The following is a 17,560-nucleotide window of genomic DNA, read 5'->3' on the forward strand; positions in this document are numbered from 1 at the left end:
TAGCCTCACAACCAAATGTAGCTTAGTAATGCAGTATTCCCCCCCCCCCCAATTGTTATGGATGCGAAACATGGACTCCGAAAAAGGCAGATAACAGAAAGGTGGATGCGAACTGTGGTGCTGGGGGTGACTATTATGCATCCCATTGACTGCAAAAATACCAAACAAAGACATTTTAGCCTGAACTTCACCAAAAATATCACCTAAAGTTAAGAGCACCAAACAGAAATGGTCATACTTTGGTCATGTTCTGACAGCTGACTCAATCATACTGGGAGTGATTAGAGGAAAAAGAAGTGGCCACTCTAGCATCTATCAGCTGGATACTTTAAAAGATAATATTGAGATGACCATGGTGAATCTGAAGGAAACAGTGCAAAACAGAGGGGCATGGAGAGTGCTGATTCATACAGGGCCTGAGGGTCAGATACGACTGAATGGCTGATGACGGTGATGATATGGTAGTTCATGTACAACTGTCACTGACCTAGCATACTCTGAAACAACCTTAAATCTTTCAGTGAAACTAAAACTGATTATCACAGGGTACAGGGTACAATGGAATTCAGACCGGAGGAAGATTTGATATGAAATATGCATGTGTGAGAAAACATTGAACAAAACTGAGCAGGTCTGTGTCTACTGTATGGCTCCTTCTGGAGGAGAGATGACTTAAAATTCACAATATTTGAGGGGGATTGGTATGTGACCCTCTCAGGGCTGTCTTAACACATGGGCCTGAGGGGCACTTGCCCGCGGGCCACACAAGCATAGGGGGTCCATACTAATCTCCATGTGTTAACCCTTCAATGCACCTTGATCATATAAATACAGCAACTGTATGGCTTACTGAGTATTATTGTGTTTTTCAAGCCTCATGTATTGTTCAAATGTTTATCATGTTGATTAATTGTTGCTGCACAGCATGTTTTTAATGTTTCAACATTGATTTTGTTGGAAGTGCCAATAAAATAAATATATGTTTAATTTTATCAACCATTTACATTTTTATTCCTGTGAGTAGTTGTCGTAGGGGCCCCAGTACACTGTTTTGCCTGGGGCCGATAATGCTGTTAAGACGGCCCTGGATCCTCCCCCAGTCTTGGCCTACCTTACAAGGTTGTAACAATAACATAAGCAAATCTTTGTGCCATCTTAAGTTCTTCACATTGAAGACAGATATAACTGTAATAAGCCGAGACAATAGAATGTACACATTTTTATTCTAAATGTTTTCCTTCTCCAGCTCTCTTTTCCACTACTTTTTACAAATAGGTCAGGAAGATACAGACATTTTACTCCAGACAAGCAAGAGGCAGATTCTAGACAATAACACTCGTCTTTGTTTGTTTGATATGTCAGTCAGTCAGCCAAGCAGCCAGCCTGTCACCAACCAAGCCAACAGTCCAGGGCATTTGTTTTATTTATTGCTTAGTAAGACATGGTGCCGGGCGTTGATACTGGTGGCTGACTGAGTCAGCAACTGCCACAAATTACAGAATAGCTGTGAGAGGGAACAAAGAAAAGTTCATGATTTTGGCAACAGAAAAGCTGTTTCTCTATTTACAATTTGGAAGGTGAAGCTAAACAGATGCAGAATGGCTTCTTTCTCTGCCTTTTCTTTTCAGGAGAGTATTCATATGGCACAGGTAAAGTGCATTCAAAGCTCCTAAGGAAAGTGGTTAGCTATTCTCATTTTTTATTTTTCATTTTAATTTGTCAACAAGTACAAGGAAACAAGTAGGAAAAACACATAAAATGGCACAAATAAATGGATTAAAATAAACAAAACATAGTCATAAACACATAAAAAGAGTACATGTAAATGGGATAGTAGGACAGGGACACTAGGCATGCTGGTGCACTTATGCACGCGCCCTTAGGGACCTCTTAAGAAATGCATAAGGTCCATAGTAGACAGCTTACCTTTTATGGGGGTTAGAGGAACTAACAACAGGCTCGGGTAGGATGTTCCACACATTTACTACTCTATTACTGAAATTGTTTCTCCTGCAATTAAGATTAGAATGCATTACATTTAGTTTGTATCCACTGATAGCCTTTGTGTTATTGCAGTTGAAGTAAAAGTAGTTATTCTGGCTACTTTATTTGGAACTTCCTCACATTTCTATAGAAATAGAGGAATTACTAGAAAGTGAAGAACTGAGTGTCGTGTTGGGTGAGTATATTTAAAATGACCAAATGATGTGGATTGATTGATTGACTTACTTATTTATTGACCAACCTTTGTGAAATGAAGAGATTAAAATTTTCTGAAATTTTAAAATTCAAATTGAAAAGTACTTGGAACCTTCTAGATTAGATTATTCCTAAAGGTATAGAAAAAAGGGAAGTCTGTTCATTGATGTGGCAATACCTGGAGTTGGTCAGATTAATGAAAACCAAGATAAAATAAGAAAATATTGAGATTTATAAATTATGGGGAAAAATCAGTAGTAATACATACTGAAATTTGAATCTTGGTGTACTGTCATATTTTCCACTAAACTCCTCTAATTTTGAAAAAAAAAATCCTATTTGGAACATTGTACATTATATGGCATTACAGTCATAACGCTTAGGTCCTTGACTGTCACCTGAATCATTGTAGTCAACACCCAGTCAATTAGATTGTGATATTCATTTGGGCAATTATAATTATATATATAAATTATCAGTTACATATACTGTAAAAAATAGTTCAGTTCTTCTATAGGAGAATGTTTTGGACATGGATGTAACTAGGTGAAATGAAAGATGTGGAAGAGTAAACCTTCCAGTTTACTCCAGAAACACCAAATTTGTCTCTGTTTATTCTTTCCTAGCCCTCTCAGTACATTTCAGTCAACATTATGATTTCCATCCTTTTTCTATTCAGCGATTTCTATTTACTCGTTTGTAGAATCATATCCCCATATCCCCGCCATCTGAGAATATTAATGTAACATTTGCCATCTGTGTTCATCCATAACTCACGTATGCAATGGAAAATATATGCTGAAAGTCATTCTGATGATCTACCCTTATATTATGCTAAAATGCCTCTTAGTTCCATTGCAATTGCATGACAATGTGCTCTGAATCTTGTCTGTTTCCCCTAGTAATTTTATGACTAACACTGAAAGAGGTAATGACAAGAGCTTAAATAAGCAGGTGGAGTTTCTTACTCAAAGGAGTCCTTACAGGATGGTAAGCATAGGAAGCCAATCTGAATCCAAGGAGAGAGGGGGGAGGGAGGGAGGGAGGGAGAGGGAGAGGGAGAGGGGGAGGGAGGGAGGGGGGGAGGGAGGGAGAGAGAGAGAGAGAGAGAGAGAGAGAGAGAGAGAGAGAGAGAGAGAGAGAGAGACAGAGAGAGAGAGAGAGAGAGAGAGAGAGAGAGAGAGAGAGAGAGAGTTTTGTGGCAATCCATTCAAATTTATGCTGTGATCCTATTTATGCTTATGTAAGTAAGGATCTTACTTCCCAGTTGGCATATCTATGGTTTCATAGTTTAGGAGTATCAGATCTGGGCTGCAATCCAGATAAGTACAGTAGCAAAGAGAGGCAGAAAAAGCATATCACTTCTATTTAATGATTGTCTGGACTTTATGGTTCAGATCTGATAGCATTTTTGCAGTTAGTGGAATTTCTTCTTCCTGCTATCAGAGAAGTGAATGAATTAAATTAAATGGGAAGTTTGGTAGTTTGACAAGGGCTGATCAAAACAATCCATTCTCTCACACAGAAATCTGGCAGAAAGCAAACATTAGTTCTAAAAAATGTATGAGACATGCAAAATGCTGTAAAATCATTTGAAAACAGGTGGGCAGGGGCAAAGCCTGAGACTTTTAGTTGGTGAATGACAAGCACTTACACTATCTCGAAAGGTTTATGAAATTAATAATCCCATCATAAAACAGAGCTTACAATGGATTTTTTTTTACCCTGGAATATAGAATTTTCTCAGTGAAATTGATTATCTCTTAAAGATCTACTGTAGTTGATTTATATCTCATCACTGTTTCTTTCTGTCTCACTTTTCTGATTTTCTCCATTCCCGCATAGTGAAGTAGTGAAGTAGTGAGAGGATTCCATACAAGAGAGACTAACCATTTGGCTTTGGGGAAATGTAGGACCATCTCTTGAAGACATACTGTAGATGCCCTACGTCCAGATCAAGGGCACTCATAGTCAAGGAGGATCTCCCAATCATCTTTAATGTCTGTGCCAGTGGGGTGAGAAAGGAATGGCAGCATTTCAACTTTTTCTGAAACAACTGAAAGATTATGAATACGATGCTGCCAAACACACTTTTGATCTTCATGAGAATGCTGCGCAGGGGATTTGACTGAGCAACAGATAACCCATAAAATGTCACCATACAATGAATGGGGATTTGAATGGGGTCCCTCTGATTAAAGTTTTTGCAACTAACAAATAAGCAACAAAAGCCTACTTTGCTTTTGCTATTTTCTAGATATTGCAATATAAAATAGGCCTGATAACTCTGATGGGTTTTTAAAAAACCAAACCAACCAGTAAATAAGCAAGTAAATATTAAGTGTACTTATAGTCATTAACATTTGTTTAAAGTTATCTACTGGGGTCTTTGGGTTAAAGCAAACAGTGATCTTTCTTTGTCTGTGGAGATTCTCAGTCATCCAGGTCATGGCTGTCCCAAAGGTGCTTTATCAAGAGGCAACTGGACTTTCAGCTCTGAGCTAAAGAAGCTTCTTGAATGAGAAACATTTTCAAAGAAAACCAGAAAGTCCAGTTGCCTCTTGAAAAAGCACCTTTGGGAGTGACCTTTCTTCTTACACACATTGAAAGTCTGCTCTGCTTTCCTTTCCCTTAAGAGAAATTTGGAGAGAAATTGGTCTTAAAATTGGAAAAGAAATTGGGAAATCAAGTGCCTGTAGGGAAGTTAAATGCTGAGAGAGAAATGGCTGCAGCAGAGAGTGGCTAGTGACCAGAGAAGTGTGAATATGTTTATAACTCCCAACACTGAAATACAGATAATGGTCTTTAAAGTGTTAGATTAGATTTGTTAGAGATTTTATACATCCTGAACCAAGAGATGATTCAAAGGCAGAAATACTTTTTTTATGCCAGAACATTTAAGGCCGTTCCTTGGCAGCTCCAGGATTTTCACATTTAAGTTGGCAAGTAACTGCAACATTTTCATAGTGAGTGCAAGATATTGTGCTTCATCAACCTTTTGGTCAGCATTGTGATCAGGAATTCCTGGGGCTGGGTTCAACCTGGCACATTTTGAACAATTTAGACTCATGTAGCATATCCCCTCCATCTCAAATGCCAGAGCATTGTCTCTAAGGGCAATTCTGTTTTGGGTAGTAGAGTCCAGTTTCCAAACCAGTTCTCCCATTGTATCTATGAGCTGAACCTTCACTTGGGGATCTGATTCAATCTGAAGAACAACTGACCTGTGGGGATGGGAGGAGAGTTCAATGTAAAGTGGGAAAAAGAGCTCTTTCATGGTGCAACTCTGCTACTTTCCACATGTCTGTTTGGTTGTATTTCAACTGATGTGATCAAGGAGATATCCCTCTTCTAAAATACTGTACTGTTAAATATCTGTCCAAGGGAAGCCTAATCACCAACTGATATCAAATGATCATTCTGAACATACCAACTCAAAATATTTGATGAATGAAGGCAAATATATGTGTCCCAGGATAATGTTGCAGGATCCAGTCTGGATCGGTTATCTGGACCAGAAGTTTAGTCTTCCGAGCTTTTGGACTCATGCTGGAGTCCATCCTAAGGGAACTTCTCTCTAGGAGAGTGTGTGCTTTGGGCTATTCTGGATTTATATGATGTCTGTTGTATATGGTTTTTAAGCTGTTGATTGGGGTTGTTAATGACTAATTATTAAGTTATTGGCTATTGTTTCCTTATTAAAAAATATTTGTACCAAACTATAGTGAATTTTGAAAGATGGCTAAATAGTCTGGTCTATCCACCTACTAAAACTTGCTTTCTTCCTCAATCCTAGTCTTAGGGCACATAAGGAGAATTATTGATAGATACATTCTTGCTAATTAGTGATGTTTGATGAGAAGGAAGAGAAACAGAACTGGAGAAATTAAATAATCCTGGTAATCAACATGTGCATTCTTTTGGCAGAATTGAGTTTGTCAGTGGGCTTATCAGATATTATATTAGTAGAGTTTTCTGTCAGTTCAAGAATTCATGGGTAGTTATATTGAAAAGAGCTATAGTGATGACTTTGGCTGTTTTATTCATGTATTAGAAATTGAAGTGAAGCTATTGTCAGGAACCAAATAAAAAGTTTAGCATTGTTAGGACACAGCAATGGCATCAACCCTTTGAGATAAGCCAAATGGGGAACTAATGGAACTCTATTATTGCCGGATATATTAGCAGAATCTTGAAATTAAAGTTTCTCTCACAACAATTTCTTATACCAAAGAGCATCAAGGTGGGCAATCTTGAGTTTCTTTCTCACTCCCTCATATCTTTCAGGGCTAAGCCAGTGTTTCCACAACAGCTGTTGAACACATTGCTCAAGGTCATACCACTCTAGACATTGTATATTTCAAATAATCTCTCTTGATTCTCTTCAAATCTCACAATTAGTACATTAATCACATTTTTGGCACTGAAGATGAGGTTATGACTGAGTATCTCACTGGCATGGAAACTAAACCCTCCATAGCAAGGCCAGCTATATAATTCCAGATTTCTTGGGTCTAGTTAGCTGAAATTAAAATACAGAAACCCAGTAGAACATTTGAGTTGGAAAATTCTTGCCCAGTATCAAGTGTATTCTATTTTAAAGATGGCCATTACATTTTATAGTTTTTTTGATGGTGTGCTTGTCAGGCGAAAGGAAATAAGTTGGATATAATAAAAAGAGATTAAGCTACTATGGAAAAGATTGCCCTCTACTCGATTTGTTTGTTTTGGCTACAATTGCACAGAATATTTCAACAGCTAAGACAAAGGTTAAGCACAAGTAGCAGTACTTGATAATGGTAAACTACTTCTAACCAGAGGAATAAAAGTATTTTATTGTCTGCTTGTGACAGCTGATCACGGGAAAGTTGAGTATCTTATGATAACATTTATCATGTTATTTTGTAAAGGTAATGACTCAGATCTGAGAAGCAGCTTTACATGTTTAGAAATCCTGTACAATTGATGTTTAAAGCAGCTAGGGAGCCTAAACAGAGAATATCCCACCATTGAAACATTTTTTAAAACAATATATCTTCTAAACTGTAATTGTGCCTATGTGAGGCAGCTTAAATTCATTACAGGGAAGACCTTTCGTTCTTTTTATCAAGATAAAGAGGATATATGATTTGCCTTAATGAAACACTGCATACTGCCTTCTAGGCACCCCATCATCTTCTACCAAATGTCCTGTGGGTTCCTTCCTTCATTTGGAAAAATTGGACAAGGATTCTAAGGAAAGCTCTAAAACACAGCATGATGGAAGCTTTTTTAAGTGCTTGCAGCCACCTATAGCATCTTCAGTACAATAGAACCTCTGGTCACAACCCATAATTTATTCCATAATTTTGGTCACAAACCAATTTGATCATGACCTGAACCTAATTTTGGCAATTTGGTGCTTACAAAAAAAGTGGTGTGGAAAGGGAAATTGGCCGCAGGAGGAAAAAAGTGAATTTTTAGTTGGAACCAGATTTGGTCATGGTCAGAAGAGTTCGTGCCCAGAGGTTCTACTGTACTTGGAAAGTGAAAGGATTTCCAGAGAATTCTAAAATGAGTGTTGCTCTATAGTCTCCTTCAACCGTCCTACAGCATTGGTAAAATCCAAAATTGAGACCTTTTTTTCACTCTTAGAATTAGAGTGAAAATTATTAGAAGAAAAATAAGCAGGGTCTGGGGGAGAAGAGCAGAGAGAAGCAAAGCACTATAAAGCATCAAGACTGCTTCTCTTTATTCTTAGAGGTCAACAGGCTGTTTTGCTTCCTGAAGAAGCTTTGAGGGTGATTTATGCAAACTTTGCACCCTCCTTCGGGTATTATTATTATTATACAATTGTATCACAGTGGCCAGTTGTTTCACCAGATTTGGCATTGGTTACTAGTCGGGCCCCACCCAGGGGCCTAGGACATCGTAACGTATTTTTTTAATATGCGTGCAGATCCAAGCAGTGCGGCTTTTTGCATTTGACTGATGGTGATTTTGTCAATTTTTAACTGTTTTAAACGTAATTCCAGTGCTTTTGGAATAGCACCCAGTGTGCCAATTACCACTGGAATTACCACTGCTGGTTTGTGCCATAGTCGTTGAATTTCGATTTTTAAGTTCTGGTATTTTGCGATTTTTTCTATCACCTGGTATTGCGATGTCTATGATTGTAACCTTATTTTTCTCAACCAGTGTGATGCCTGGTGTATTATGCGCCAGTATTTTGTTCATTTGTATACGGAAATCCCACAAGATCTTGACCATCTGATTTTCGGTGACTTTTTCAGGCTGATGTTCCCACCAGTTTGTTGCTGTTTTAATATTATAATTTTTGCACAAATTCCAATGGATCATTTGTGCTACTGAATTGTTCCGCAATTTATAATCAGTCTGCGTGATTTTTTTACAGCAGCTGAGTATGTGATCAACAGTTTCATCAGCTTCTTTATTATTATTATTATACAATTGTATCACAGCGGCCAGTTGTTTCGCCGGATTTGGCATTGGTTACTAGTCGGGCCCCACCCAGGGGCCTAGGACGTCGTAATGTATTTTCGTAATATGCGTGCAGATCCAAGCAGTGCGGCTTTTTGCATTTGACTGATGGTGATTTTGTCAATTTTTAACTGTTTTAAATGTAATTCCAGTGCTTTTGGGATAGCACCCAGTGTGCCAATTACCACTGGAATTACCACTGCTGGTTTGTGCCATAGTCGTTGAATTTCGATTTTTAAGTCCTGGTATCTTGCGATTTTTTCATGTTCCTTCTCGGCGACCCTGCTATCACCTGGTATTGCGATGTCTATGATTGTGACCTTATTTTTCTCAACCAGTGTGATGTCTGGTGTATTATGCACCAGTATTTTGTCGGTTTGTATACGGAAATCCCACAAGATCTTGACCATCTGATTTTCGGTGACTTTTTCAGGCTGATGTTCCCACCAGTTTGTTGCTGTTTTAATATTATAATTTTTGCACAAATTCCAATGGATCATTTGTGCTACTGAATTGTGCCGCAATTTATAATCAGTCTGCGCGATTTTTTTACAGCAGCTGAGTATGTGATCAACAGTTTCATCAGCTTCTTTGCAAAGTCTGCATTTGGCATCATCAGAGGATTTTTCGATTTTGGCCTTAATGGCATTTGTGCGGATAGCTTGTTCTTGCGCAGCCAGGATTAGTGACTCTGTTTCTTTCTTTAATGTCCCTGTTTTTAACCATAACCAAGTTTGTTCACTGTCCACTTTATCTTTTATTTTTTCCAGAAATTGACCATGCAGTGCTTTGTTCTGCCAACTCTCCATTCTTGATTTTATCACATCTTTTCTGTATTCTTGTTTTGTCTGTTGGGCCTTCAGTAGATTTTTGTTCTTTACTTCGATTAATAGATGTTCTTGAGTGTCTTTTAAATAATCAGCCAGTGCATGTTTTTCTTCTTCAACTGTTTGCTTCACTTGTAATAATCCTCTGCCACCTGATTTTCGGGGCAGATATAGTCTATCAGTATCACCACGTGGATGTAAACTGTAGTGCATTGTCATTAGTTTCCTGGTTTTTCGGTCCAAAAGGTCCAAATCAGCTTGTGTCCAGTTAACTATGCCAGCTGTGTATCTTATAACTGGTATTGCCCAGGTATTTATGGCCTTGATTGTATTTCCACCATTCAATTTAGATTTCAAAATTTTCCTAACTCTGTTGGTGTACTCTCGCCTGACAATAGTTTTTACTTCTCCATGCTTGATGTTATCCAACTGCAGAATGCCTAAGTATTTGTAGGCTTCATTTTCTTTGCATTTAATTAGTTGGCCATTGGGCATTTCAATTCCCTCAGATGCAGTGATTTTGCCCCTTTTTATGGATACAGTGGCGCATTTTTCCATGCCAAACTGCATTGAAATATCGGTGCTGAATACTCGGACTGTGTTTGTCAATGATTGGATTTCTATTTCTGACTTTCCATAGAGTTTCAAATCATCCATATATAGTAAATGCGAAAATTTTTCAGCTTTTTTGGCTGTTTGGTAGCCTAATTTCATTTTTTTTAAGATTACTGATAGTGGGATCATTGCGATGATGAAGAGAAGAGGTGAAAGTGAATCACCCTGGAAAATTCCTCGCTTGATATTAACCATTCCGTAACTCTCATTCCCTACTGCCAACTCAGTTCTCCATTGTTTCATTGCCTTTTCAGTAAAGGATGTAATATTTTTGCTAATGCCAGTTGTTTCTAAGCATTTTATGATCCAACTATGTGGCAGTGAGTCAAATGCCTTTTTGTAATCAATCCAGACCATATTCAAGTTCGTTTTTCTGTTCTTACAATTTTCTAATATCATTTTATCAATTAGAAGCTGATCTTTTGTGCCCCTGCTCCTTCTTTTGTTGCCTTTTTGCTCTACTGGCAAGATGTTGTTTGTTTCCAAATAATCCATCATGTTATCTGCAATAATGCCTGTGAGTAATTTGAAGGTTGTTGGTAAGCATGTTATTGGTCTATAGTTTTCAGGTGTTGTTCCTTTAGTTGGATCTTTCTGAATCAAGTATGTTTTTCCAGTTGTCAACCATTCATCAATTTGGCCCTTTTGTAAAATTTCATTCAGTTGCCTGGCCAATATTGCATGTAAACTGGTCAGATATTTGAGCCAGAAACCATGTAATTGGTCCTTTCCAGGTGATGTCCAATTCTTTACCTTTTTAACTCGATTTTTGATCATCTCAGTTGTTATTTCTAATACTTGCATTTGTTTGTTGCCAATGCTTTTCTCAAAGTCATGTATCCACTTTGCTTCCTTGTTGTAGTCCTTTGCATTTTCCCACAATTCTTTCCAGAATTCAACTGTGGCCTGCTTTTCTGGTTTTTCACTTTTGGTGTCACCATTCACATTAAGACTTTGATAAAAACGCCGTTGGTCTGATCGAAATTGCTGATTTTGTTTATATTGGATGATTCGTGCCTCATATCTTTCAATTTTTCTAGCTGTTGCTGTTATCTGCTGTTTTACAATCTCTACAGCTTCATTGATGTTTCTTGTATCCAATCTATATCTTCTGATTAGCCGATCTATGATTTTGTTGTTTTTAAGCCGTTGCTCATGCATGTTCTTTAAGTTACTAGCATCTGCCCTTAATTTTTTGATTTTTTGTTCTAGACGGATTTTCCACTTTGGCTTTGATGCTTTTTCTGTTGTGTGACTAGGTACTTTAATTTTAATGCCTAGTTCATTAGTGACTATTACAGCTGCACTGTACATTAACTGGTTTGTTTCCAAGATGGATCCCGGTTCAATTGTTGAAAACACTGCATTAACCATTTTCATGATAGGGGCCAAAATTTTCTTAGGCACAGTTTTTAGTGATGGTAAACGTTGCCTTTCCTCATTAAGCAGAAAATGCTCCATGATCTTATCCTTCAATTCTTTTTGTTTTTGAGTTAGTTCATCAGTTGGTTCAGTGATAACTGGTTCTAGTGGTGGTGATGTTATTTCCTCCCCGAGAGCTTCTTCTGGGAGTTCTACTATAGTGTCTTTAGTTGTGTCTTGAATATCAGTTATTTCCGCTTGTGATATTGTTTTTTGGGTTTTGCAATTTGCCTGAATTTCCTCATGTTCAACTTCACTAAACACTTTATTCCGTATAATAAATCGCCTTTGATCTGCTAGTCGTTGTTCACTAACATTTGAATCTGGATATTGTTGTTTCCATAATTCATACATTCGCTTTAAATATCCTCTTTTTTCTGGCTCTGAGTTGTAGTAACAGGCCATTATGGCACGGTTTTCATCTGCACTATATTTTTGTCGTTTTGTTGGCTGGTCCACTTGTAGCCCACTTGTCGACGGATGTCCAGGGACCCCAACATCCGCCGCGGCCCTTGTTAACCCGCGCGACGACCGATGCAGTATGGAATTCTTATTCGTTTTTTTCACCATATTGTATGGGTTGGCGGGGTTTTTTTTACGGGACCAGATGCCAACCTGATCCCAACCTTCCTCCTTTCTCATCCGGGCTTGGGACCGGCAACGGCGGAGTTGTTGTTGTTGTTGTTGTTGTTGTTGTTATTATTATTATTATTATTATTATTATTATTATTATTATTATACAATTGTATCACAGCAGCCAGTTGTTTCGCTGGATTTGGCATTGGTTACTAGTCGGGCCCCACCCAGGGGCCTAGGACGTCATAACGTATTATTATTATTATTATTATTATTATTATTATTATTATTATTATTATTATTATTTCAAGCCTAATAAAACCATAATTTATGCTATTTTGAATGAAATAAAGAGAAAAGAAGAAAAATCAAAGAAATGTCCATAGAAAGTATTTCTCAACAAATTAAGCTTTTATAACAACATTTACCTTTACAAGTAAAAAAAATAGAAATGAAGATGAATTTTGTGAAACCCCCCAAAAATGAGTTTGCAAATAAACCAAAGAAGTGGCTAGCATATGCATTTCAGAAAGAGAAAGAAAAGAATATTGAAATTATAATTTCAAATTTATGTTGGAAATGTGACCAACAAGAAGGGCCATTTTATCATGTGTGGGGGTCATAGAAAAAACCTAGAAGATTCTTGTCTCACACTAGAGGTGGGTTCCTACCAGTTCGCACCTATTCGGTAGAACTGGTTCGTCAAATCTACTGAACCGGTTAGAAGAGGTTCCACCAGTGGACCCGGAAAGCAGGCCACACCTACAGAAGAGGTTCCAAAAATTTTTGAAACCCACCACTGTCTTACACATAATAATGCAGAGGATTTTTAAGATTAATATAAAATTGAGACTAATTAATATTATTTTTTTCTTTTAGGACTGAAGGACAAACATTTAAAAAAACCACGGAACACCAGCTAGATTGGCCAAAACCTTCTATCATATTTGGTGAACATGCCCCAAAACTAGGAAGTATTAGCTTAAAATAAAGGAATGGTTGGAACAAATTACAGAACAAAAGTTTAAACTGAAACCGGAATTATTCTTATTAGGCATATTAGATGAAAATATGTGTAAAAAATTTCAATAGATAATATTATATATACCAACTGCAATTAGAATCATCTTTGCTCAAAATTGGAAACAGAATAATATTCTTTCAGATGCAATGATAATAAGAAAGGTAATTGAGTGTGCAGAGATGGATAGGTTGACCATGGAATTGAAAGACAGAAAAGAATCAGAGTATTATAAAGTTTGGAGTAGATAGTATAAATGTCTAGAGGATAGAAGTAAAACTACTGTATAAGAATTATGTAATATCTACAATAATATGACAATACTGTGTATATTTGTAAATATTATTACAACCTAAATGACTATATAATATACATTAGTGAACTACAGAAATAGAGCATATGTAAATATGAATGATATTAATGATACGACACAGATATGCTGTAATGAGTGGAAATTTGTCTTTTGTTTTTTCGTGTTTAAATATGTTTAATAAAAATTATTTAAAAAATAAAAAATAAAGAAAACATAGAACTTTGTTTTTGTGCATGATAACTGCAGCAAGATTAATATTGTATGCACACATATGGAAAGATTCAGCCTTGTGCACAATGGATGAATGATTGGTGAAGATATGGGAAACTGCTGAGATGGCTAAATTGACTTCTTTGATCAGAGAAAAGACAATGGCTGCAAACATTGCTGACTGGAAATTCCTTATGGACTTTTTGCGTAAAACAGAAAAATTGAACTTAAGATTTATGGTTTCGATGATTCAACAGGACAGGTTATAGAAAAATGAGAGTTATGTTGTAACCAGAGGTGGGTTCCTACCAGTTCGCACCTATTCGGTAGAACCGGTTCATCAAATCTACCGGACCGGTTAGAAGAGGTTCCACCAGTGGACCCGGAAAGCAGCCCACACCTACAGAAGAGGTTCCAAATTTTTTTGAAACCCACCACTGCTAAAGGGTTAGGGGTGCAAGGAACTTGTAACTTGACAGCTTTAAGACTTGCATGCTTCAATGCCAGAGTTCCTGAGCCAACGTGACTGGAGGAGGAATTCTGGGAGTTGAAGTCCACAAGTCTTAAAGCTGTCAGGTTTGAAGACCCCTGGGGTTTTTTTTCCCCTAAAGGGTTAGGGGTGCAAGGATCTTGTAACTTAACAGCTTTAAGACTTGCATGCTTCAATGCCAGAGTTTCTGAATAGCTACTTGGACCGACCTAAGTACTAATTCATAATTTCATATCCAGTCACATGGGTGGCAAGCCACTCCCACAAAGGAGGCCACACCCACAGAATAGGTTCGAACAATTTTTGAAACCCACCACAGGGTTGTAACCATAGAATAAAAGGTAAAGTTGTAATTGTACATATGACTGTTGTAAAGAAGATTAGAAACTATTTCTTTGTAGTTTTTTCCTTTTCTATTTTTCTTCTAGGGTTGCTACATTGGGTCTGCTGCACTCAGCCAACTCTTCTATGCTGCAGGGCAGTGTTACAGCAGATATAAACAATGAGTTTCAGTTCAGAAGAGGACAGTCATTCTCTATCATATCCCGGGAGGGAGATGAGAGAAATAATGAGATGCAATTTCATGTGATGAGATTGGTGATGCTATTTAGCCTGCTTGTGAAAGGCAATTGGACATTAAACCAAAGGACACCAAAAACCTAGATTATTTCTGTCCTGCCAGATAATTGATGTGATGATAGCCCACTCATCATCATCCTAGTATTTTTCCTGTGGTTGCGGGGTCCACTTTTCAGATCTCCAACTGCCATCTTGTGCAATCAAATGCATCATTTGGGTCCAATTGGACATTTTTCATGTCCGCGTTTATTGTAGCTTGCCATCTTTCCTTTGGCTTCCACATGGGTGCTCTCTATCTATATTAAAGTGGAAATCGATGTAGGCAATGATGTGGGAGCTGCTCAAATAACATGGCTGTACCACTGTAGGCATTTCTCCACATTTTCTCTGATATTGATGTGGTGCCCATTTGCTTATGAACTGTGTCAGCTGACATGGTCAACCAACAACCAACACAGCATGTGCATCTCTGTGGCATGTAAAATGGCCAGCATAGAGCACCTTATAAAGCTTCTGGGTGCATCATTATAAAAATCATTATAAAATATATGTATCATTATAAAATATAAATGATGTAATAAAAAAGGATTGTTAAAAATTGATTTGACTTCCTTCAAGTCAAGCCTGACTTCTGGTGATATGATTTTCTTTCACTAGTATTTTTCCAGACATTTTTTAACTTTATTGTCCAGCCTATCCACTTCTGACCCTGCCTAACTTAGGTAGAACCTAGATACAGGATTTACTAATTCCAAGATCACTTGCATTAATTGATGCTGCCTGAACTGAGAAAAAATCCTTTGTTGTAATCTGTAATAACAAAGCTATAGCAATAAAGCAGGTTTGTCTACTGAGAATAGAAACTATTACAATTGATGCCAGATGTTTTATACTGGTAAAAGGATCAAGTAGCAGTAATAAGTAAGAGTCTTGACAGAAAGCAATAATACCAAAATAACATTAGACGGTGTGAGTCATTGGCTTTATCTGAAATATAACAGCTTCATAGGATTATATTGCCTTAAGAGCCACTTCTTACTCTGGTTGAATATGTGTTTCCCAGGCTTGAATAAAGAAAAGTAGGTGATATTTGCCTCTGAGGTTACATGTTTTTTTTAAAGCCTTTTTACTAGCTCAGCAAAGTTTAGAGAGGAGGTAAATTCACCTGGGGGTCTGAAGAATAAATCTCACTGTTCAAAATATTATTTTTTATAATACTTCACTCCAGCAAGACTACAAGCTCACCATCATTAGAATATAATTAAGTTGTAAATATAAAGTTAGATGCTACCATGTCTTCCATAGGGGGAAAAAAAGAAAATTCAAGGAGTTTGTTTTTCATTACTGTAGTGTACAATTTAAGTGAATAAATAAATGCATGAAAAATGCTGGTTCCCCTTTGTCCTGTTGCTCTGCTCACTGCAACTATTCTCCAAACTTAAGTTCTTCTGACTTCAATAGGGTATCTGCTCCTGAGATAGAGGGATCATAATCCAAAACAAAAGGGGAATTCAACAATCAGTAATAAAAAGAGTGATTTCCTTGAATGAATGAATATTAAAACAATATGCAGAATATTGGGTCATTATAATGGCAAAGATTAGACTCATATATAGCAAATATCTGCTCCAGAAATAGCTTTGACAATCACTCTTCACATTAGAAAAGGCCATTTTAACCTGCATTCTGACTTCAATGGTTGTTGATTGGAGTTAAACCCAAAGATCTAATTTTCCAATTCCAGTTACAAAATTTTACGGATACTATATGCCTTCAATTCTTAATGACATTGAGTGAAAGGAAAAGTGAATTTCTTTCAACTTGCTTCAACAGTTGACCCTTTAAGGAAAAATGGTGTTGTGAAAGTAGACATCATCTTTTGATAAGGAATGTCTTCTAAGTGTACAGCTGTAAGATCTCTAATTCTATGCATGATAAAATATGTTCTTTCATTTCAAAATAAAGGTTATTGATAGCATTCTTTCCTCTTCTACTCAAAAGAAAGATATAGATTTGGGGGGTAGGGTGCATACAGGATGCATGATAAGCCAATCCTTGCTATTTATTCCAGTTTTTTAGATTAATTAGAAAGACCAGTTGTTTTGGTTTTCAATAGGTAACATTTAGTATTTTGCCCTACTTTCAGTACATTATTATTATTTCATGGGATTTGGTGCAGACATGGATTAAAAATCAGTAGGAACAACATTTAGAAGGCAGCATTTGAGACAATTTATGGTGTGATTGGGGTTAAGTCTGTGCAATAATAAACTTCCTAACAGTAAGGACAATTAACCAGCTTGCCATCAGAAGTTGTAGATGCTTCATCACTAGAGGTTTTTAAGAAGACACTGGACAGTCATTTGCCTGAAATGGTATAAGGTCTCCTGCTTGAGCAGGGGGTTGGACCTCAAAGGTCCTTTCCAACTCCATTCTGATTGATTGATTGATCTCAATGAACTGCTCAAGACATGAACTGTTGAAAAAAATTGTTTGCAGAGATTCAGATGATATAAAATCCCGCTCTGGGTTGTTGGATTTAAGTGGATTATTTCCATTCATATGGCATTTATCACTTACTGTAATCACTGTAATGGTTTGGCCATGCATCAAAGAAAAGCACAATAAGAATATTATGTTATGCTTCATAACTCAGACATACCAAGACGAAAGTCAGATTATATCTTAAAGTGCTTTGAACCAAAAAAACATCTTATTCTGCAATGTTGCAACTCAAGGATTGCAAACCACAAGATCCTTTTTAAAAGTATGGTAAAAATTAGATGAGTTAAATAGACATCAATTGATTTTGGGATATAGCAGTACAG

General features: G+C 37.1%; 1 long non-coding RNA gene across 2 annotated transcripts in view; it reads right to left on the reverse strand.

The window, feature by feature from the left end:
- Nucleotides 1-17,560, reverse strand: part of LOC148045391 (uncharacterized) — a 212,405-nt gene that overhangs the window by 168,938 nt on the left and 25,907 nt on the right. The gene's annotated exons all lie outside the window — the stretch shown is intronic.

This window comes from Thamnophis sirtalis, unplaced genomic scaffold (assembly GCF_051295495.1).
Source record: "Thamnophis sirtalis isolate CommonGarterSnake01/CBP01778 unplaced genomic scaffold, rThaSir2_p1.2 scaffold_5, whole genome shotgun sequence".
Lineage (NCBI taxonomy): Eukaryota > Metazoa > Chordata > Lepidosauria > Squamata > Natricidae > Thamnophis > Thamnophis sirtalis.